Raw genomic sequence first — 20,512 nt, forward strand, 5'->3', positions numbered from 1 at the left:
TGATTTAGAGGTAATGGTGAAGAAAACAAGTAAAACAAGTCAAAAAGGAGCTAAAATGGACAATGAGAAACTGCCTAGTGGTTTACTCTTCACGAACGCGAAGGTACGGCGCGAATGCGAAGAAGCAGGTAGCTAGATTTTCGCGAACGCGAACGCGATGAACCAGAACCTGAACCCAATGCGAACGTGATGCCTGAGGAAAGCAAAGCTTTGCGAACGCCAAGGTGTGACCGCGAACGCTATGAAGAAACTGGGCGTGAAAACTGGGCAGTTCTGGAATTTCACATTTTTTACCCCAAACCCTTTAATACCCAAATCAGCTCATTTGTAAGGGATCTTTGGCATATCTTTAGCTTATTGTCAGCTCCAAGAGACTATAGAGAACAAGTCTTGAAGCTAGGGTTTGCACACATACTTGAGTTTTGAAGATTTAAAGCTTGTGGTTAAGGATTTCTTACCCATTTATGTTTATTTCTTTATTTCTACTTTGTATTGAATATTTAAGTGTGTAGTATTTATTTTCAATACTTGAATCTTGTTTATGGAAATATTCTTAGTTAAAGTGTGGATTAAATACATTGTTGTGCTTATGTATTGAATGATTTTTATTCTTTTATGAAGTGAGTTATTGTTTCTTTAATTATTCTTGTTCTTTAATGTTTCCAAAGGGATTAGCTAACCCTAGGACTCACCCATTAATTCCAAATTAATTTTGGAAAAGATAATTTGGAGTTGGGAAAGATTAATTAACAAGAACTTGAGGTTTTAACCCTCATTTTATAGATTCTACCTAGGGATAGGATTGAACTACTTGTAGCCATTCCGGGTGTGCTTAATCTCTTAATTGTTTTAGGGATAAATCAATTAGGAAGTCTTGTTAGTCTTAGGAAGAAGTTAATTAAGAATTATTATCCGTGGCTAATTAACATAAACTCGCTCATATTTGTAAAATCGTGAAATACATTGGATCGTTACTTGAGTGTGATTCCCGATGCATCTATACTTGTAGCCATTGATCATTTTAGTCGTTTTCTAGGTTAGTTTACATTTCTGCATTTAGATATAAAACATTTTCAAAAACCAATTCTTAGTGTTTTGCATTGCATAACAAGTGATAATTCTCGTACATTCCTAATCGCCTAAATATTGTTCTCTATGGGATTCGACCCTGACTCATAATTGGGTAAATTATATTGCATGCAACCGTGTCCATTTACTTTTAGTAGTAGATTTGGAAATCCCAAACCAATCATCCCCGCAGGTCGTAAATTAGTTAAAGCAAGCACGAGAAGTTTTATTTAGGGGGACGGGGTTCTAAAAAGCAAAACGACCACATTTATAGTATTATAACATTTGAAAATACAAAAATTAGTTTCACTTTTAGTATTTTGTTTTATATTAGTTTATTTTAATTAAGAGTGATTTTTACACTTTATAGATACTTTGTGTTATTTAATCTTCCTAACTCAAAGTTCAAACCCAAAAAGACATGGTCCAACCCAATTACCCTTAGCCCAAATAACCTTAGCCCATTACCACATCCTTAACCTAAAACCCTAAGTCCTTCACCTTTTTAATCTCCTAATCCGGACACCTACAAGGAGAAGACCTAGTGGCAGCGGTACCCCATTCAACTATACTGAGCGAGTAAGCAAAAAGAGACGGGAGAGAAACAAAGAATCTGAGAGCTAAAAAACGAAGAAAAAAGGAAAGAAAGAAGGCCAACCTTCTTCTCCAAGAACTCCATTCTAGATCATCCCCAAAATACCATGAAAGTGCAGCTATAAAACCTCCATTAAACCACCCTTACACTCCATCAAAACTAACCTTAAACTCACTTCAAACCAACTTACAAACACCTAGAACAACCAGCTCTTCATCATCACAAACACCCAGCATTTTTTCCATAAAAAGTGGTTCGATTTTCTCCATTAAAATCATGTAAACAACCCAAACTCCAGCTAAAAAACAGCCTCAACGCCGCCGCAAAACCACCAAAATGCAGTCAAAAGCGGCCTAAAAACACTCCAAAAACCTCCGCAAAACTGTCGTCCTTCACCCCAACGAGCAGTCCTCCATACTGCTTCAACGGCTACAAAGCGAGCTGAGTTCAAGTGGGGATAGTCGAGGTTCGTGGAGGTCTCCGACGAGCTTGACTCCAGTCCGATTCCATTTCTTTATTTCATTCGATTTCTGAGAAGCCATTTCGAGGTTCATTTCTCACTTTATCCTTGATTAATATATAAGTTTGGATTTTTATTATGATAGGTATTTTGAGTAAAATTTTATGGTTCATACTTACTAACATTTCTCATAGTTCAATAGTATGAGAATAGCATGTTAGCGCCTAAGCTAATTTATTTTGCACTTTAGCGAGAATTTGGCAATCTGTGATTATAGGGATAGAGGGCATACAATTGCCTTATACTGCCTCACCAGAACACCTTTATTTTTACTATGTTATAGGAGTACACAATCTAAATTGTTCTAGTTATGCATATGAAGAAATTAACAGGCCAAAATAGTTAGTCAAGTTGCTTCTCATAATGAAGGTGTTCTCTCTCTTCACTTCGTTACTTCTATTGAGCCATAGTATACAATGTTTTTGCCAAAGTAGTGTCGCAGAATTATTTGAGAATGTTTCTTTTCCTGTTCATAGTTGGCATAAATTAGTTTGTCATCTTTTGTTGTTTAAAGTTAGCAAGAACATATTTGTCTCCTTTTAATCCATAAACAATAATAGTTTTCCTGTTTTGTTGGTTAGTTTTCTTAAATCTTCTAGCTATTTTAAGTGGATTAGTTTTATAGAAGATTTAGTTCCATGAATTATTAAGGCCTGAATCTTTCACTGTCATTATTTGTTTAATACAAGTTAGAGAAGGAAAAAATCCATGTTAGAGTGACTCAAGGTGCAAAAGGCAGTAATGTATAAAGGGAATTGGGCCAAGGTAGGCCTTGAACCATAAGGAACCTAACCAAGTAATAGATCATGTTAGCTATCATATTTGCTCCCCAATAATATCTTGTTCATAAATTCGGCATCACAACAATCTCAAAGATTAGGAAAATAATTAAATGCGCTAGTTGCTTTAGGCACGTTATAATAAATTATCATAACTACAGGTACGGTTCCCGCGACGTAGTTGTGATATGTAATTCCAAAATTCGGGTATGCATTTCATGTGATCCGATCATAACAAATTTGAATAATAATAAAATAAATATATCGCAAATCGCGGGTGCATTTCATGTATCGTAGTTTGCAATATGTTCCAAAACTGCAAGTGTACGACAATCGTAACTTGTTCAAGAATTAAATTCCATAAATCCTAAAAAGCGATTTTAATTAAATAAATAAAAGCGGTTATAAAATTAAAAATGCACAATAGGTTTAAAACGTATAATAAATCAGATAATTAGGCCAATTATTAATAGTTAAGCGACCGTGCTAGAACCACGGAACCCGGGAATTCCTAACACCTTCTCCCGGGTTAACAGAATTCCTTAACTAGAATTTCTGGTTTCGCAAACTTTTAAATAAAGTCGATTTTCCTTGATATGGGATTTTAAAAATAAATCGATGACTTGGGACACCATAAATTATTCCAAGTGGTGACTCTAAAATTAAATAAAATAATCTCATTTCGATTTATGTCACTTTAATTAAAAAAACTCCCTTATATCCCCTCTCGGGTGGTAAAAAGGAGGTGTGACAGCTCTGGCGACTCTGTTGAGGATCATAAGCTAGAACTTTTGGTTCAGGGTTCAAGAATTCGAGCTTAGAATAATTGTTACACTTGGCTTTATTTAATGTGATTTTTACATGTTTGAGCCTAATGTGTTAAATGCCACTTTTTACCGCTTTGATATTGTTTAGACTGTATAAAAATTGTTACGAAATCCTCTTCTCTCTGAGTCTTCTAAATCATCTGGGAAGTGTGCACTTCGTGTGACTTCTTTTCTGTTAGAGCCATATCCCAATTTTAGAACGAGATTCGGATAAGTTGCCAAGCCGGTGAAGCTTCTATATTCCCGATACGCTGCCGCTCTCGGCTCGAGTTGTCCGCTCAGGTAAGCCAGGTCTAGAACAATACACTCAGGTTCTAAATCTAGAATAATATAGCCTCATGTCGGATCCCTAATATGAACGTTTGTTTGCATCACTTGCATTTGACCTTGGGGACTCAACACAGGGATTGGGTCCGTCTATGACAGGTGTACCCAAATGACCATCCTAATGCATCTTACGTACTACTTGCGCATCTATTTGTTTTGGCTTACATGTTGACCGGTTTCTATAATAAGGAAAGAAAATTAAAAAAGGGAAAAAATCAAAAATAAGAATGAGAGGTAGGTATTTGAAAAATCTTGAAACTCTTCCGAAACTCTAGAAAAAAAATCATTTCAAAATGAGCCAAAATTTTCAAATGCCATGTTTCCCTTGTTCCGTCAAAACTGACCGACTACGCGGGTTTGATTCTCACCCGATGTGAGATACGTAGGCAAACTTCATCGGTTCTGACCCGAATTTTCAAAAATCCAAAAAATATTTTCCTTTAGTTCCTTCTTTAGAAATCTTTCCTTAGAAAATTTTTTTTAAAAAAAGTTTTTTTAAAAACTCAAAAAAAAAAAGTAGTTTCCTTCTTTCTGAAGTCTTTTATACGGAAAAAATAAAATAAAATAAAATAAAAATTCAAAATACGGGTTTCCTTCATTTTGAAGTTTCCAAAAAAAATCCAAAAAAAAAAAAGCAGAAACAAAAATCCAAAAATATTCCTTTTTTTTTAAAAAAAGTCTTTCTTTTGTAAATGTCCATAAAAATTGAGAAATTAAAGTTCAAAAATATTTTTTCTTTTCTTTAAAAGTACTTTTGTAAATTAAAAAAGAGGAAAAAAAAGAGAAACTCAGAAATCCGAAATGTTTTCTTAAAAGTCCTTCTTTCAAAAATCCACTAGCCAAATCAAAATTCAAAAAAAATAATATTTTTTCTACCTTTTTAAGAAGTCTTTTCCCAATAATTCAAAATAAATCAGAAAAAAAAGGAATAGAAAAAAGAAATTCTTTTCCTTGTTTAAAAGTTTTTCTTTCAGAAAAAGTTTTTAAAAAATTGAAGTCCAAAAATAGTTTCTTTTTTCTTTAGAAATACTTTTGTAAATTTAAAAAACAAAATCAGAAATCTAAAATATTTTCTTAAAAGTCCCTCTTTCGAAAATTAAGAGGCAACATCCAAAATCCAAAAATATTTTCTTTCTTTTTTAGAAAAGGAGAAAACAAATGAAAATTCAAAAAAGAATATTTTCCTTTTACTTTTGAAATTCCCAAAGTTCCAATCAAAAGAAAAGGATTTTTTAGAAGTCTTTCTTTCAAAAAATAAAAATAAAATCAAAATCAAAAATCCAAAAAAAAAAATATTTACTTTCTTCTTTTAAAGCATTTCTTTCAAAAAAAATTCCAAAAACAATGTTTACATAAAAAAAAATACAAAACAAAGACATTCAAGAAAAATATCTTTTTCTTTTTCTTAAAGCTTTCATGGTCTGAGTTTTATAAAAGTAAAAAAAAGTTAGTTTATTTACTCCATTCTCAATCTTCCTGAACTACGCAAGATCTGATTTATAAGGCGTCATGATACGTAGACAATCCCCATCGGATTCGATCATAGCCATAAAATTAATTGAGTAAAAAATAAACTAAATAAAAAGGAGAAAGAAAAATTGAGTAAAAAGAAAAGAGTGAAAAAAGGAGAAAAAAAAAGAGTGGCAAAAAATAAAAGAGTGACAAAAACAAACCAAAAATGAAAAATAAAAGAGAGTGCCAAAAAAATAAAAGAGCGACAGAAATGAAATGAAAAAATATCAAGAGTGATTAAAGAGAAGCACAAATGAAGAAAAGAGGTACAAATTGAAAAAAAGAGTTAGTTAAGGCCGGGATGAAACATGCAACCCGTTCAAACACATGGTAGAAGCGTTTAAATGTTAGGTGCATTGCATCCCAACGTGCGATTTCTTATATGTTAAATGTCTCAAAACTAACAAGGTTGTGGTGTGAGCAAATTAGCCAGGTTCTGTTCAGGTGGTTGGTCTTGTTGGTATACGGTAATGAATGTGCAACCTTGCACGCGGCCACAACATTATATACAAAATCGAGCTCCACCTCTTAGAAATGCCTTTCCTTTCCAATCTCCATATAACCCCCAATCAAATGTTCCCTAGTACAATCCTTGCCCAAGAGATCCTTTTAAAAGTAATCAGTTTACCCTTACTAGTGAATCATACTCGGATTTGTTCCAAAAGCTAGTCAGGTGAGGTTTGCTGCAACCAGTGGCCCAAAACTGGCCAACCCCGAGTCCCTCTCGCACCGAACTGATGCTAGATGTGAATAACACTCTGGAGCAGTGAGACACAGTATAGAGGACCGTTGGAACCTCAAAAGGGCAATTGAAGATTTGATCGAAGTTGGAAGAATCGTTCTACGGGACGAAAAAGCTTCTAATATGATAAACAATCCTCTGCCTACTCTCACAAATGGGCAGTAGTAGGAATGATTTGTGAAGATGAAGAATTTGATCCGGCATTGAAGGCCATTGCAGTCGTTGCTGAGAGAGAAGAAAAGCCAAAAAAATGGTTGTCAAGCCTAAAAGTTCCCTATCAGACGGGAATCTCGGTAGCCAGTTTTGTTATCCTTTCTGCGTCCGAATTACCTCAGGGTGTGATCCGGATGTTTTACTTTATTGTCTTACTTTCCAATGTTAACCCTTCTATCTTTTAAAATTCAAAAAAAAATCATCATAAAAAAAAAGAAAAAAAATCAAAAATCAAAGGAAATTAATATTTCACTATACAGGAATATCTCTTTTCTTAATCCTGTCACTTTCCTTATTCTCTTTTCAATTCTGTTAAATGCATATTTTAATAACATGACATGGTTGCGGACTTCATTCCCAGATCCTGAAAGTTGTCAGACCTCGAAATAATGAATCAAGAATTAGATCGCAATGAAGATAAGTTTAAGGAAATGAAACAAAGAGTTGGAACAGCTGAAGGAAAATTGGTCCCTGATTGGAAAGGTCCATACATTGCAACAAGAGTACTGCCAAAAGAGTGCGTTATACTTGGGACACATCAAATGAAATATCTCTGAAGCAACTGTCAATGTAAATGTAGTCAAAAGGTTCTATGTTGGATACTATATAGCATTAATGTTCTCCGATTGGGATGAAGAAGGCTTTCTTTCTCACTATCCAAATATTCAACCATTTGCAAACCCTTTGAGCCGGCTCCCATTATTTGATAACCCTCTTTGGAACCTGGAAGTTATTATTGAAAAAATGATGAATGAATAATAAAAAAAATGAAAAGAAAAATACAAAAAAAGGAAGAAAAGACAAAGAAAATGAAATGAAAAAATGAAAAAAGAGAGGAAAAAGAAAGAGAAAACAAAGCAAAACAGAAAAATAAAAAAAAACAAAAAAAAAACAAAGTTCCCTGAACTACGTTCAACTTGATTCCAAAAGGATATGTAGGCAGCCTCTCGCTGGGGTTCAGTCACACCAAAATAAAAATTCAAATTTCCCCAAAAGTTATACCTGGGGCAAAAGTTATAATGGTTCGACGATGGTTCACCTAAAAGGTTCCAAAGTTGTAACTCAATCCAAACTCTTTTTACCCCAAATCATGTTCAACTCCTTCCAATCAATCGGTAAAGATGTCCAAAATTGGAGGATATGATTACTTGGATCTGATGCAATCAAAATGAGAGAGTCTTATTGGTGAAAACCCACACGGGCACTGTAAGGCGATGGTAAGCAGAGAAATTGAAAATTAGAGTCTTATTAGTGAAAACTCGCAAAGAGCACTATAAGGCGATGGTGAGAAGAGAAATGAAAGAGGTCAGCTCGTGAAAACCCGCAAAGGGCGCCCCTGATCGAAAAGAGGATCCTCACAGCCATTGGCATCGACAGAGTCCTGGCAAGGTTTCCCGATTTTGAGGCAAAAGTTGTGATGAATTTCTAAGAATCGGACGGTTTTCACAGATCAAGAATCTAGTCCAAAAGTCATTTCGTGTTCATTGAAGTCCGTATACACTCCAGATAAGTCCTTCTTTCCTTTTCCAAAAAGGGACATTTCTTATTTACACTCATTCCCCATTCAATTGTTTGTTTTCTTTGAATCCCTTTCGGTCTAACTCTGTTCTAAAATTGAGGCAAATAAAGGATGGAAAGATTGATTTACTGGGCTTTTGTTTGACAGGAGCCAATATTCAAGAAGATACCCAGCCTTGTTAGGGGCACCAAGTCGACCTCGACTGGCCATGGCGGCCGATGCTTCGAAGTCAAAACTCTTGGAAGGAGAAAATCAAATTGAATTGCCTATAAAGGCAAATGAAGTTGAAAAGGTTGAGTCACACGTGGCCAACCGTCTCAACAAAGGTTTTAAAAGCCATGGTACCCAAATGCTCTGAAATTAAAGTTGAAAGAAAGAAGCCAGAAATAAAAGGCCTATGAAGGCGAAATAAAGTTGGAAAACGTTAAGTCCCATGCGACTTGCCGTTGCGACAAAGTTTGAGGAGCCGAAAGTTCCTCAATGCTCCAAAGTTTTTTAAAAAAAGAGAGAGAAAAGAAAAACAACAAATCAGAAGGTTAAGGCCTACAAAGGCAAAATAAAGTCGAAAAGGTTAAGTCCCATCGACCAATCGTCATGGCAAAGTCTGGAAAAGCCAGAGTTTCTCCAAGGTCAGAAATAAAATTGGTCCTTAAAGAACAAGCAGCTGCAGTTGGGATCTTCATCAAAGAAGTCGGGCCGAGATCAAGTGATTGAAATAATCAAGGCCACAAAACCAACTACTGTTTCAAACTAACAATTGTTCTTTGTTTGAAAAACAGGAAAAACAAATGCAATCCAAAGTAACCTTGCAAGAAGCAGGTGCAACCAAAAAGAAACCGCGCAAGGGCTAGAAACAGCTCTGCAACAATAATCAATCCAAAAGGGAAGTCTCCTCCAAATTCTTTCCTGCATTTTATTCATTTTCTTAAATAAAAAAAGAAAAAAAATGCCAAAAATGAAAGGAAAAGAAGAAGAAGAAAAATTCAAAATTATGGTAGTATAGGGTGTCCAATCCCTAGTTGCATCTCTTCCAATATAGGGTCCACTCCCTAGCTGATGCTAGCATAACCTGGTAATCTTTTCCAACGTAGGGTCTCACTCCCTAGTTGACCCCGGCATAACCCGAGGACCTTTCTGGTATAACCCGATGACTTTCTTGGCATAGCCCGAGGACCTTTCCGGCATAACCCGATGACTTCCCCGGCATCATCCGAGGACCTTTCCGGCATAACCCGATGACTTTCCCGGCATAACCCGAGGACCTTTCCGGTATAACCTGATGACTTCCCCGGCATAATCCGAGGACCTTTTCGGCATAACCCGATGACTCTTCCGACAAACCCGAGGACTTTTTCCAGCATAACCCGATGACTCTGCCAGCATAACCTGGTAGTCTTTTCCAGTATAGGACCTCACCCCTAGTTGATGCCAGCATAACCTGGTAATGTTTTCAACTTAGGGCCTCCGATCCCCATTTGAATTCATGTTAGATATAGGGTCTCCACTCCCTAATCTCTTTTTCTCAAGGATACACAATCCTGATTTTACTGCTTTCAATAAAGAAATAGTTTAGATTTTTGTTGCAATAACTCACGAAATTTTCCTAGTGAAAACTAGGGAAGAAAAATTGTGTTCATTTGTTTGTTTTGGTTCCTGAACATGTTTTTATCATAAGGCACGAGGTTTGATATGGCCAAAAGAATAAGTCTCAATCCAAATAAAAGAAAAGAAAAACAAGAAAAGAAGTTGAGCTCCAAGTGTAGAAGCGGAGAAAAGATGCGGACTGTTCAAGATATGATTGAAGTCACAAGCTTTGCATGTCCCTCCTTGATCCGAAAAGCTGAAGAAAAATGAACCAGCGTTCGCAGCTAACGAGCATCAAGATTCAAATTAGAGTCCGCATGAAGAACCAACCAATACTCAAGATCAAGCTTTAGAAGAATCATAGATAGGAATCTTGTAACTCGTAGCTGAATAGGCTTAGTTAGTCTTTTTAATTTTGATTTTTGATATAATAACAGGACCGCAGACCGGAACCTCGACGGAACGGAACCTCACTCAACTCTCTTATTCTCTTCCCACACTCCATCACCTCATTCACTTCTGAACTACACGTGGCCTGGCTCCTTTATAACCAAGGATATGTAGGCAGCTCAGATACCAGGGCTCGGTCACATTCTCTTTTCTTTTAGTTTTTGGTCTTCCTAAATAAGTGTCGGGTCACAAAACCTGTCTCGTCGTTCTTTGTCTGAAAACTCTTCGTGTTTCCAGTCAAAGGGGGACAGCAGTAGACATGTAATTTTTTACCCTCCCTAGGATTTTACACATTTTAGCATTTAAATATTTAGTTTAGGTTTAATATCGCTATTTTAAATAGTTTAGACTCTTTTACTTTATTTTATCATAAAAATAAAAATTACAAAATATTTTTTAATATTTAGTTTAAATTCAATTAGTATATTTATATTTATAGTATTATAACATTTGAAAATACAAAAATTAGTTTCACTTTTAATATTTAGTTTTATATTAGTTTATTTTAATTAAGAGTTATTTTTACACTTATAGATACATTGTGTTATTTAGTCTTCCTACCCCAAAGTTCAAACCTAAAAGACATGGTCCAACCCAATTATCCTTAGCCCAAATAACCTTAGCCCATTACCCCATCCTTAACCTAAAACCCTAAGATCTTCACCTTTTTAATCTCCTAATTCGGACACCTACAGGGAGAAGGCCTAGTAGCAGCGACACCCCATTCAACTATACTGAACGAGTAAGAAAAAGAGACGGGAGAGAAACAAAGAATCTGAGAGCTAAAAGACGAAGAAAAAAGGAAAGAAAGAAGGCCAGCCTTTTTCTCCAAGAACTCCATTTTAGATCAGCCCCAAAATACCATGAAAGTGCAGCTATAAAACCTCCATTAAACCACCCTTAAACTCCATCAAACCTGACCTTAAACTCACTTCAAACCAGCTTACAAACACCTAGAACAACCAGCTCTTCATCATCACAAACACCAGCATTTTCTCCATAAAAAGTGATTTTATTTTCTCCATTAAAACCACGTAAACAGCCCAAATTGCAGCTAAAAAACAGCCTCAACGCCGCCGCAAAACCACCAAATATGCAGTCAAAAGCGGCCTAAAATATAGTCCAAAAACCTCCAAAGCTGTCGTCCTTCACCCCAACGAGCTGTCCTCCATACTGCTTCAACGGCTACAAAGCGAGCCGAGTTCAAGTCAAGATAGTCGAGGTTCGTGGAGGTCTGCGGCGAGCTTGACTCCAGTCCGATTCCCTTCCTTATTTCATTCGATTTCTTGAGAAGCCGTTTCGAGGTCCATTTCTCACTTTATCCTTGATTAATATATAAGTTTGGATTTTGGATTTTTATTATGATGGGTATTTTGAGTAAAATTTGATGGTTCATACTTACTGATATTTCTCATAGTTCAACAGTATGAGAACAACATATTAGAGCCTAAGCTAATTTATTTTGCACTTTAGCAAGAATTTGGCAATCTGTGATTATAGGGATAGAGGGCATACAATTGCCTTATACTGCCTCACCAGTACACCTTTATTTTTACTATGTTATAGGAGTACACAATCTAAATTGTTTTAATTATGCATATGAAGAAATTAACGGGCCAAAATAGTTAGTCAAGTTGCTTCTCATAATGAAGGTGTTCGCTTTTTATCTTCACTTTGTTACTTCTATTGAGCCATAGTATACAATGTTTTTGCCAAAGTAGTGTCGCAGAATTATTTGAGCGTGTTTCTTTTCGTATTCATAGTTGGCATAAATTAGCTTGTCATCTTTTGTTGTTTAAAGTTAGCAAGAACATGTTTGTCTCCTTTTAATCTATAAACAATAATAGTTTTCCTGTTTTGTTAGTTAGTTTTCTTAAATATTCTAGCTATTTTAAGTGAATTAGTTTTATAGAAGATTTAGTTCCATGAATTATTAAGGCCTGAATGTTTCACTGTCATTATTTGTTTAATACAAGTTAGAGAAGGAAAAAATCCATGTTAGAGTGACTCAAGGTGCAAAAGGCAGTAATGTATAAAGGGAATTGGGCTATAAGTGAGCCTTGAACTATAAGGAATCTGGCTAAGTAATAGATCATGTTAGCTAGCCTATTTGCTCCCCAATAATATCTTGTACATAAATTCGGCATCACAACAATCTCAAATATTAGGAAAATAATTAAATGCACTAGTTGCTTTAGGCGCGTTATAATAAATCATCAAACTACAGGTACGGTTCTATGACGTAGTTGTGATACGTAATTCCAAAATTTAGGGAAAAAATCCCAAAGAATGCTGGATTTTTGCCCTGATGATTCGAACCAACTTTTCTTATTAAATCCGGTATTTCTGTGAGGTTTTACTTAATTGATTTCTATTTAGGGAATCTGAATAACTCTTTCCTATAAAATTAGTATTCTTTGAAGATTTTACTGATTGATTCCTATTAAATGTCATGTTAAAGTCAGTGTGTGGTGAAATTTTATTTGTTTCTTTATTTGTGACCTTAATTTATCATACTTGCCTTAATTAGTTTTCAGTATGGTTTTGGAATTTCTACTAACTCCCTACATGGAATATTTTTGAGTCTTTACCTTAATTGGACTCCCTGTTGTGACCGTTAATTGATTGCCCCCCCCCCCCCAATTAAGGGGTCTATTCCGGACTCCTCTATGGGAATTGATTTTCTGACTAATTAATTGCTCCTAATTGATTGAACTGTGATTCTTTTACCTTATTTTAATTCACCCCTTAAGTGTTATATATACACTCTTGTTCTACCTCTCAAAGACAAACACTAAGTTCAGAACACACACACACACATTCAAACTCTCTCTTCTTTCTTTGTTACTTGTGCTAACTGTTGGTCTAGCTGGCTGAAAACTAAGGATAGATAGTGGAATTACACCTGTTTTACATTCTGCACTTTACTTCTTTAACTAGTATGTCTCTAAGTTAATTTTGAAACTCAATGTGTTCCATTCCTACACTAGTGTAAGTGGTTATGTATCCAATTTATTTCCATGTTTACTTTTTTAGTCAACATGTCTAAATTCTACCTTCTCTTATTAAATGTGTAGTCAGCATATCAAAGTCTCACTTGATTGTTTGATATTCTACCAGCATGCTTATTTAGTCTCTGTTTTGTAATGACCCGCCGGTCATTTTGAGCTTTTACACTTTGCTCACCAGTTCTCGGGCACGACTAGCGCCGTATGATGTATTATGACTTATGTAAATCGTCGGTTTGGTTTATCAGGGTAATCGAAGTGCATTTGAAAAGCAGTTCTCAGTTTGAAGCTTAAAATTTGAAAGGTTTGACCAAGTTTTTGACTTGTTAGTATATGATCTCGGATTTAAACTTTTATGATTTGGTTAGCTCTGTTAGGTGATTTGGGAATTAGGAGCATGATCGGAATGTATTTTGAAGGTCCGGAGTAGATTTAGGCTTGAATTGACGAAATTGGAATTTTGGCATTTTCCGGTTGATGGGTGAGATTTTATATAGGGGTTGGAATGGAATTCCGGATGTTGGAGTAGGTTCGTTGTATCATTATTGATGTGTGTGCAAAATTTCAGGTCATTCGGACGAGGTTTATTAGACTTTTTGATCGAAAGCGGAATTTGGAAGTTTTTGGAATTCTTAGGCTTGAATCCGATGTAATTTTGGTGTTGTGATGTTGTATTGAGCGTTCTGAAGGTCGGAACAAGTTTGAATGATGTTATGGAATATGTTGGCATGTTTGGTTAAGGTCCCGAGGGCCTCGGGTGGTTGAACGGATCATTTCATGCTACAAAAAGTTGCAGAAAAACTATTGTTGGTGTTGCAGGTTTTTGACCCTCGCATTCGCGATGGATGTCCCGCGTTCGCAAAGGGTTAGGATGTGAGGCAGTAGAGTTGGCCTTCGCATTCGCAAAGGTGGTCCCTCATTCACGAAGGGCTGAGGTCAATGGTCATCGCGTTCGCGAGGGTTTTGCCGCGTTCGCGTAGAGGAAGTGGAATAGCTGGGACCCCAAAGCATTTGTTCTACACGTTCGCGTAGTAGAGGTCGCATTCGCGAAGAGGTGAGTCAGTTGTGCATCGCGTTCACGAGAGGGTCCTCTCGTTCGCATAGAAGAAATTTTGGTCAGTGAAGCTTTGTGCTTCGCGAACGCGAGGGTGTTGCTGCGTTCGCGATAAAGAAAATATCTGGGCAGACATATTATATTTCGAAATCGAGGGTTTAAGTCCAATATCACAAAAATCATTGGAGAGCTCGGGAGAAGGTGAAATTGGAGGAGATTTTCAGTGGAGCAATTGGGGTAAGTATTCTTCACTTATATTTGGTTTAATTCCATGATTTAGTCTTGAATTTCATCATTTAATTTGAGAAACTAGAGTGGTTTGGGAAACAAATGGAAGAAAAGTTTGAGAATTCTTTGGAGATTTGAATGGGCGTTTGATGTCGGATTTTGATGATTTTGGTATGTATAGACTCGTAAGAGGATAAAGATTCTATTGATGTTATTTTTATCGGATTCCAAGACGTGGGTCCGGGGCTCGGGTTTGGCCAATTTCGGAATTTTTTATGTAAATTGGTTATTTTCGAGTGGGCTTTATTCCCTTAGCATATTTTGACGGTATAAATCTGTATTTGGTTATATATGGAGCATTTGGAGATCGAGTCAAGAGGCAAGGGCATCGCGGGCTAGAGTTTGGACTGGATTGAAGTAAGTAATGATTGTAAATGTTTGTCCTTAGGTAATGAAACCTCAGATTTCACATCTTTGTGCTACTTTGAGGTGACGCGCATGCTAGATGACGAGTGTGGGATCGTGCACCGTTGGAGATTGTAACTTAGTCCGTTCCGTATGACTGTTAAGTCGCGTATATGATTGAAAACTATTTGATATCATTGTGTTTTGGAAATTATTACCATGTTTTGGGCTGAATGCCATATTTGGGCTTCGTGCCAACTGTTTTGGACCCTTTGGGGATTTTTACTACTATTCCTCACTGTTTTAACTTCATATTTGTACTCAGTAATGTTGTACTCTATTGTTTTCATAACTCAGCCATATTTACCCCGTTTGATATTTTTTAATGATATTTTGGGCTGAGCATCATTTTTTACTATTGCCCAATTGGCTTGAGAGATTTCTGACTGAATGAGGCTCAGGGCCTGTATTGTGAGGATACTGTGGGATCGGGCTGCGCGCCGCAGTAGTGTTGTATTGATTCATGATTATGAGGCCTAGGGCCTGATTTCTTAAACCACGAGGTGGCTTGTTATAAGGTCGAGTGCCTATTGATTATGTCATAAGATGACTTGATATTGCGCTTGGGCTGTAAGGAGCCCCTCTCGGAGTCTGTACACCCCCAATGAGCGCGGGTACCCAGTGTGAGTGATATGATGCAGTCCGAGGGGCTGTTGTTGTTTCATATTATTTCCCGAGGGGCTTTTCTTGATTAATGTTATGCCGAGGGCTGATTATGAGTGATTGTGAGGTAGCCCGATAGGCTGGTTCTGTTGATATTATGCCAATGGGCATTTTATGGTACATGTTTTATCCGAGGGGCTGTTTACGTTTCTATCATTTTTACTCACTGTATTATTTGAAACTATTGAAAGAAGTTTTCTTTTTAAAAGAAGAGGTTTTTCTGAAACTGAGCTTGATTTACGAAGTAAATAATTTCTGTACTGTTTTGGCAATGTACTGCATTTGTTGTATCGTTCTGACGTGGCTTACGTGTTTTCTTACTGCTCAACTTTCATTTACTTTTATTACTTACTGAGTTGGTGACTCATATTACTCCCTGCACCTTGTGAGCAGATTTAAGTATTTTTGGACCCGGTAGTGGGTGTTGATTGCTCAGTGGCAGAGTCATCGGAGTTAGCAAGATAATTGCCCGATATTTGCAGCACTTCTTTTCTCCCTCTTGTCTTCCTTAGACTGTATTTAGTACATTTTTAGACTCTTCGATGTATTCAGACCTTAGTGAATGCTCGTGACTTGTGACACCCTGATGTCGGGCTTTTGTATTTATTCTGCACTCTTCATTTAGACTTACATTATGACATATCTGATTAATTAAAGGCATAAAAATGATTGTTATTGGTTAAATGGTTAATTCGGGAGTTGTGTCGACTGGCCTAGTTTCACTATAGGCGCCATCACGACCGGGTCAGTTTTAAGGTCGTGACAAGTTGGTATTAAAGCCTAGGTTACATAAGGTCTCACGAGTTATGAGCAGGTTTAGTACAGTCTCGTGGATCGGTACGGAGATGTATGTACTTATCCTCGGAAGGCTATAGAACCTTTAGGAAATCCCACATTCTTGAATTCTTATCGTGCGTCCTTGATTCAGCTTGAAATGTAACTCTTTGAATTCTTTCCACGTGTTCGTATGCGTGCATGAGCGCTCGATATCGGCCGTGCATAGACAGCTTGTGATCCCCTGATCGAGGGGCGAGATGTGATTTATGTGTGTTGGTGTTGGGCCAGTCTGGAGGACTTAAGGCCGGGTTTTGCCTATAATTTGAGCACTGAGGCGTTGATTGTGTGAGCACGTGCTTCTGGATTTGTATGTCCGATAATGTCCCTATTAGTGGGAGTGATGACTGGATAGCTGTGTGATGGGTATGATGTGACTGCGAGATGTGTGCATATGATTTGAACGAGACAAGAAGGGTCTGCTTGGGGGTAGAAAGAATTATTAGGTGCTTGACTTCCATCTTGATTTGATGTATAACCCTGAGTTATAGGTGTGTGAAGAATCTTTTCATGTTGTCTAATTGGGGAATGGAGTAGATTTCATGTCACGATATGAGTTCAGACTCAGGAAGATTAAGTGATTGCGTAATGTTTATGACGGTGGAAGGGTATGAAGAACTATTAGTTTGAGGCAAAGCAAGTGGGTCATCTCCTGCGGAGTGTTCTGAAGTTTGTATGATCCTTATGTTGTTTGTTGGAAGACCTCTTTTACCAGTAAAATATAGGTGTTGCAATTTATATTTGGAGTTGTTTAAGAGAGTGGGCTTAACTGTTACGAGGGTGAATGCGAGATTTGCAGAAGATTTGAAGTACTAGATGGTCTGTGTTGCACGAGCTTATGAAGGATTGAGTTTAATCTCACTATGGCATTATGGCAGTAATAGAGTATATGCATTATGAGTTATTGTGTATTTTGATCTATGGCTTTGAGCCAAGTGGGGGAGTCTGCTATTGATTAGTTGATTGCACGGTTATGTGCTATGTTGGTTCCAGTTTGAGGCGTACTGGTGAATCAGTTATGGCTTACGGAGGTTGAGACCGAGGATGGCTCGAGTAAAGGAAATTTCAATAAAGGTTATGTTATGCTTTACGGGTGTATGAGAATCACGGAATGACTTGAGTTGTTATTGATAAAGGATGTACGGTGCATAGAACAGGAAGTTTCTTGGTTGCATTAAGGTGAGGTTACATTCTGCGGTGTTGGAGTGCTATTGGAGAATAGGTCGTCCGGTCCGTTTGATCGGTCTAATTGCGGTTTGAGTAGAGTGGATGACTCTTGAAAGTGGTTCTAATGGGTTCAAAATTTTACATGTAATATGTTACATCCTGTACCTTAGCATCAGGATGTGCCGCAGTAAATCCACATGAGTTCGAAGGAATTATGTCTATTAGGAGGTTGTTTTGAGACGGGGCTTAGTGGATAGTATGAAAGTATCAGTTGGCGGTTTACCTTTGTTGTGTGAGACTGTGAGGTTGGGGGTTTCGTTCAGCAATTAACTTAACAATTTACTCCAAATAAATAATGCTGCCTCCAGTACAGTGCATTTCAGTTGCTCTCTTGGTATAGCTTTAAGATATTAAGATATATCTATATTATTTTAACAATTAACAACAAATAATTGTTGTATAAGTCCAGTAATGTTTTCTGCTCTTTACGAGATAGATCTATTCCATGTAATGCGCAAGTTTTGATAAATCTTACTGGTGTTTAAGGCTTTTGCAAACACCACTAGTTTCTACGACCTTTTTTTATATCAAGATATCTCTTTTCCCATGTGTAGTTAGTGCATAAAAGCATTATTTAAGTTGTATTAGTTATTTGAATTCTTGTTGCACATATTTACTAATACTACCTTATGTAAATATAAAATTGTATACTTGTATGTATAATAACAGACACATCTGTGTTTTTGTGTTTATGTATATATTACATACCATAGCACTGTATCATCGGACACTTCTGGATGCACGTAATACAATTGGGCAAGCTGAAGCTTGGTTTTCAGCCAATCATTTAGCCAAGCGCCCTAGATTCGAGAGTGCAAGCAATTTGTCTATATATCCCCAGAGGCCTGGAGAGAAGGACTGTGCCCATTATATGCAAACAAGAACCTGTAAATTTGGAGATAGCTGCATGTTTGACCATCCTATTTGGGTTCCGGAGGGTGGAATCCCAGATTGGAAAGAGGTGATCATTTATTGCTATTTATTCTTAATAGAAAAAAACACAGTAGGTTATCAAATAAGTCATTCTTATTCTTTCCCGTGTATATCTATATTAAGTCTTTATTTATGAAAATATTGGGATAAGTTTCCATGTCATTTAAGCAATAGCTTTTATGAAATGTGATGTAGTTTTAATCTGGATTTCACTTTATTTTAATATTCCACTACAATTACATCTAGGTAGTTCATCTTGCATATATATTTGTTTTACTCCTCGTACTATATCTAGAAAGTGCAATGTTGATGTATGTGGAACATTGACGTCTTGATCAAGTCTTTAATCTCTATAATGATGGCCCACTTCATAAAAAAAAATTCTATAAAAACAAAGTATTTTTGTACATTAAATTCATTAATACGTGCTTGTGTGTGTATGTATTAATTTTGTATTAGTTATATGGTACCATATGATCATGACAGTAAAGTATATTATAGTATTGTGTATAAAGTGTATTAAAAATTAATAGAATTTTTAAGTAATTTGAGATAATTTTTTTAATTATGCGGATAATTAATTAATTACCGGATGACGGGGCACTACCTAATTACCTAACAAGTATATAAAAATTAAAATATCCTACCCCACGTGGCAGCACCCCCTTAAAGCATATGTATGACTCTTAAGTCATATGAGAATAGGTGGCGCTTGGACCAATTCATACCTTCATTTCTGATTGTTTATATTTGGTGTTAGGAGTAGTGCGATATGTTGGATGTAACCTCTTTACTAGGATCATTTACAATAGGAGAACACAAATTCCTTTATGTGAATGCAACTATGTGTGACGATCCGGATTTTTCATCCTCGGAAGTCGTGATGACGTCTATTAATGTGAGCTAGGCAAGTCAAACCTTTAATCTAATTATTTCATTAACCAATTATTTCTTTTTAACAAATATAAGATGATAACGTGGTAACAGCGGAAACTCAAATTTAAGCGGAAGACAACAATAAGATTTATGAAAACTCCATCTATTACAAATACTTAAGCCTTAACCACCCAAAACCTGGTGTCACAGTGTCACAGACTGTCTAAGATTGCTACATACAAAGTCTGAAGAAATAACAGTACATTGTTTTTGAATAAAAGGAAAATCAAATAGGAAATAGGGACAGAGGGAGATGTCAGGGCCTGCAGGTCTACCTTGGGTCTCTGGATGGACTGAAGGAAGCCTCCAAGCTACTATCCAAAAGCTGCTCCGAGATCTGCACATAGTGCAGAGTGTAGTATTAGCACAACCGACCCCATGTGCTGGTAAGTGTCCAGCCTAACCCAGGCGAAGTAGTGACGAGGCTAGGACCAGAATACCAAATAAACCTGTGCAGTTCAAATATATATACAGAGCAAAAGAAATACAGAAATAAACAAATAAAGATAGGAGGGAAAACATGCTTCGGGGAATAACGGGTAAAACAGATTATCAAGAGAATTATAAAGGAGTCAAAATCAACCACTAACAAGAATAAGGAAAACAAAGGCAGATTTCACTTTCTTTTCACATATTGTTGCAGGCGTGCAACCCGATTCTATTTCCTGTGTTTCGTGGAAGATGTGTCACTCGCTCCCATTTCATATATCTCATGGCAGGCGTGCCACCTGCTCCCATTTTATTTACCTCATGGTAGGCGTACCACCCGCTCCCATTTCATTTATCTCGTGGTAAGCGTACCACCCGCTCCCATTTCATTATATCTTGTGGTAGGCGTACCACCCGCTCCCATTTCATTATATTTTGTGGTAGGCGTACCACCCGCTCCCAATTACAAGCCAACAAAAATCACAAGGAATCCCGGCAAGGGAACAAGAACAATAGAACAACTTCCCGGGAAGGGAACAATGATATTTCAACAATATCCCGGCAAGGGAACAATAATATCAACAAACATCCCGGCAAGG

At 36.8% G+C, this 20,512-nt stretch overlaps 1 long non-coding RNA gene across 2 annotated transcripts; it reads left to right on the forward strand.

Annotated features, from left to right (window-relative positions):
* Positions 1–1,599: 1,599 nt before the first annotated feature.
* Positions 1,600–18,751, forward strand: LOC142181835 (uncharacterized). Of its 2 annotated transcripts, none has more exons than XR_012710731.1 (2): positions 1,600–2,211; positions 18,329–18,751. It is a non-coding gene; the product is annotated as an uncharacterized LOC142181835 (long non-coding RNA). The 2 variants fall into 2 exon arrangements; XR_012710730.1 differs by lacking the exon at positions 1,600–2,211 and adding an exon at positions 5,276–11,440.
* Positions 18,752–20,512: the final 1,761 nt, after the last annotated feature.

Source organism: Nicotiana tabacum, chromosome 6 (genome assembly GCF_000715075.1).
Source record: "Nicotiana tabacum cultivar K326 chromosome 6, ASM71507v2, whole genome shotgun sequence".
In the NCBI taxonomy this organism is placed as follows: Eukaryota; Viridiplantae; Streptophyta; class Magnoliopsida; order Solanales; family Solanaceae; genus Nicotiana; species Nicotiana tabacum.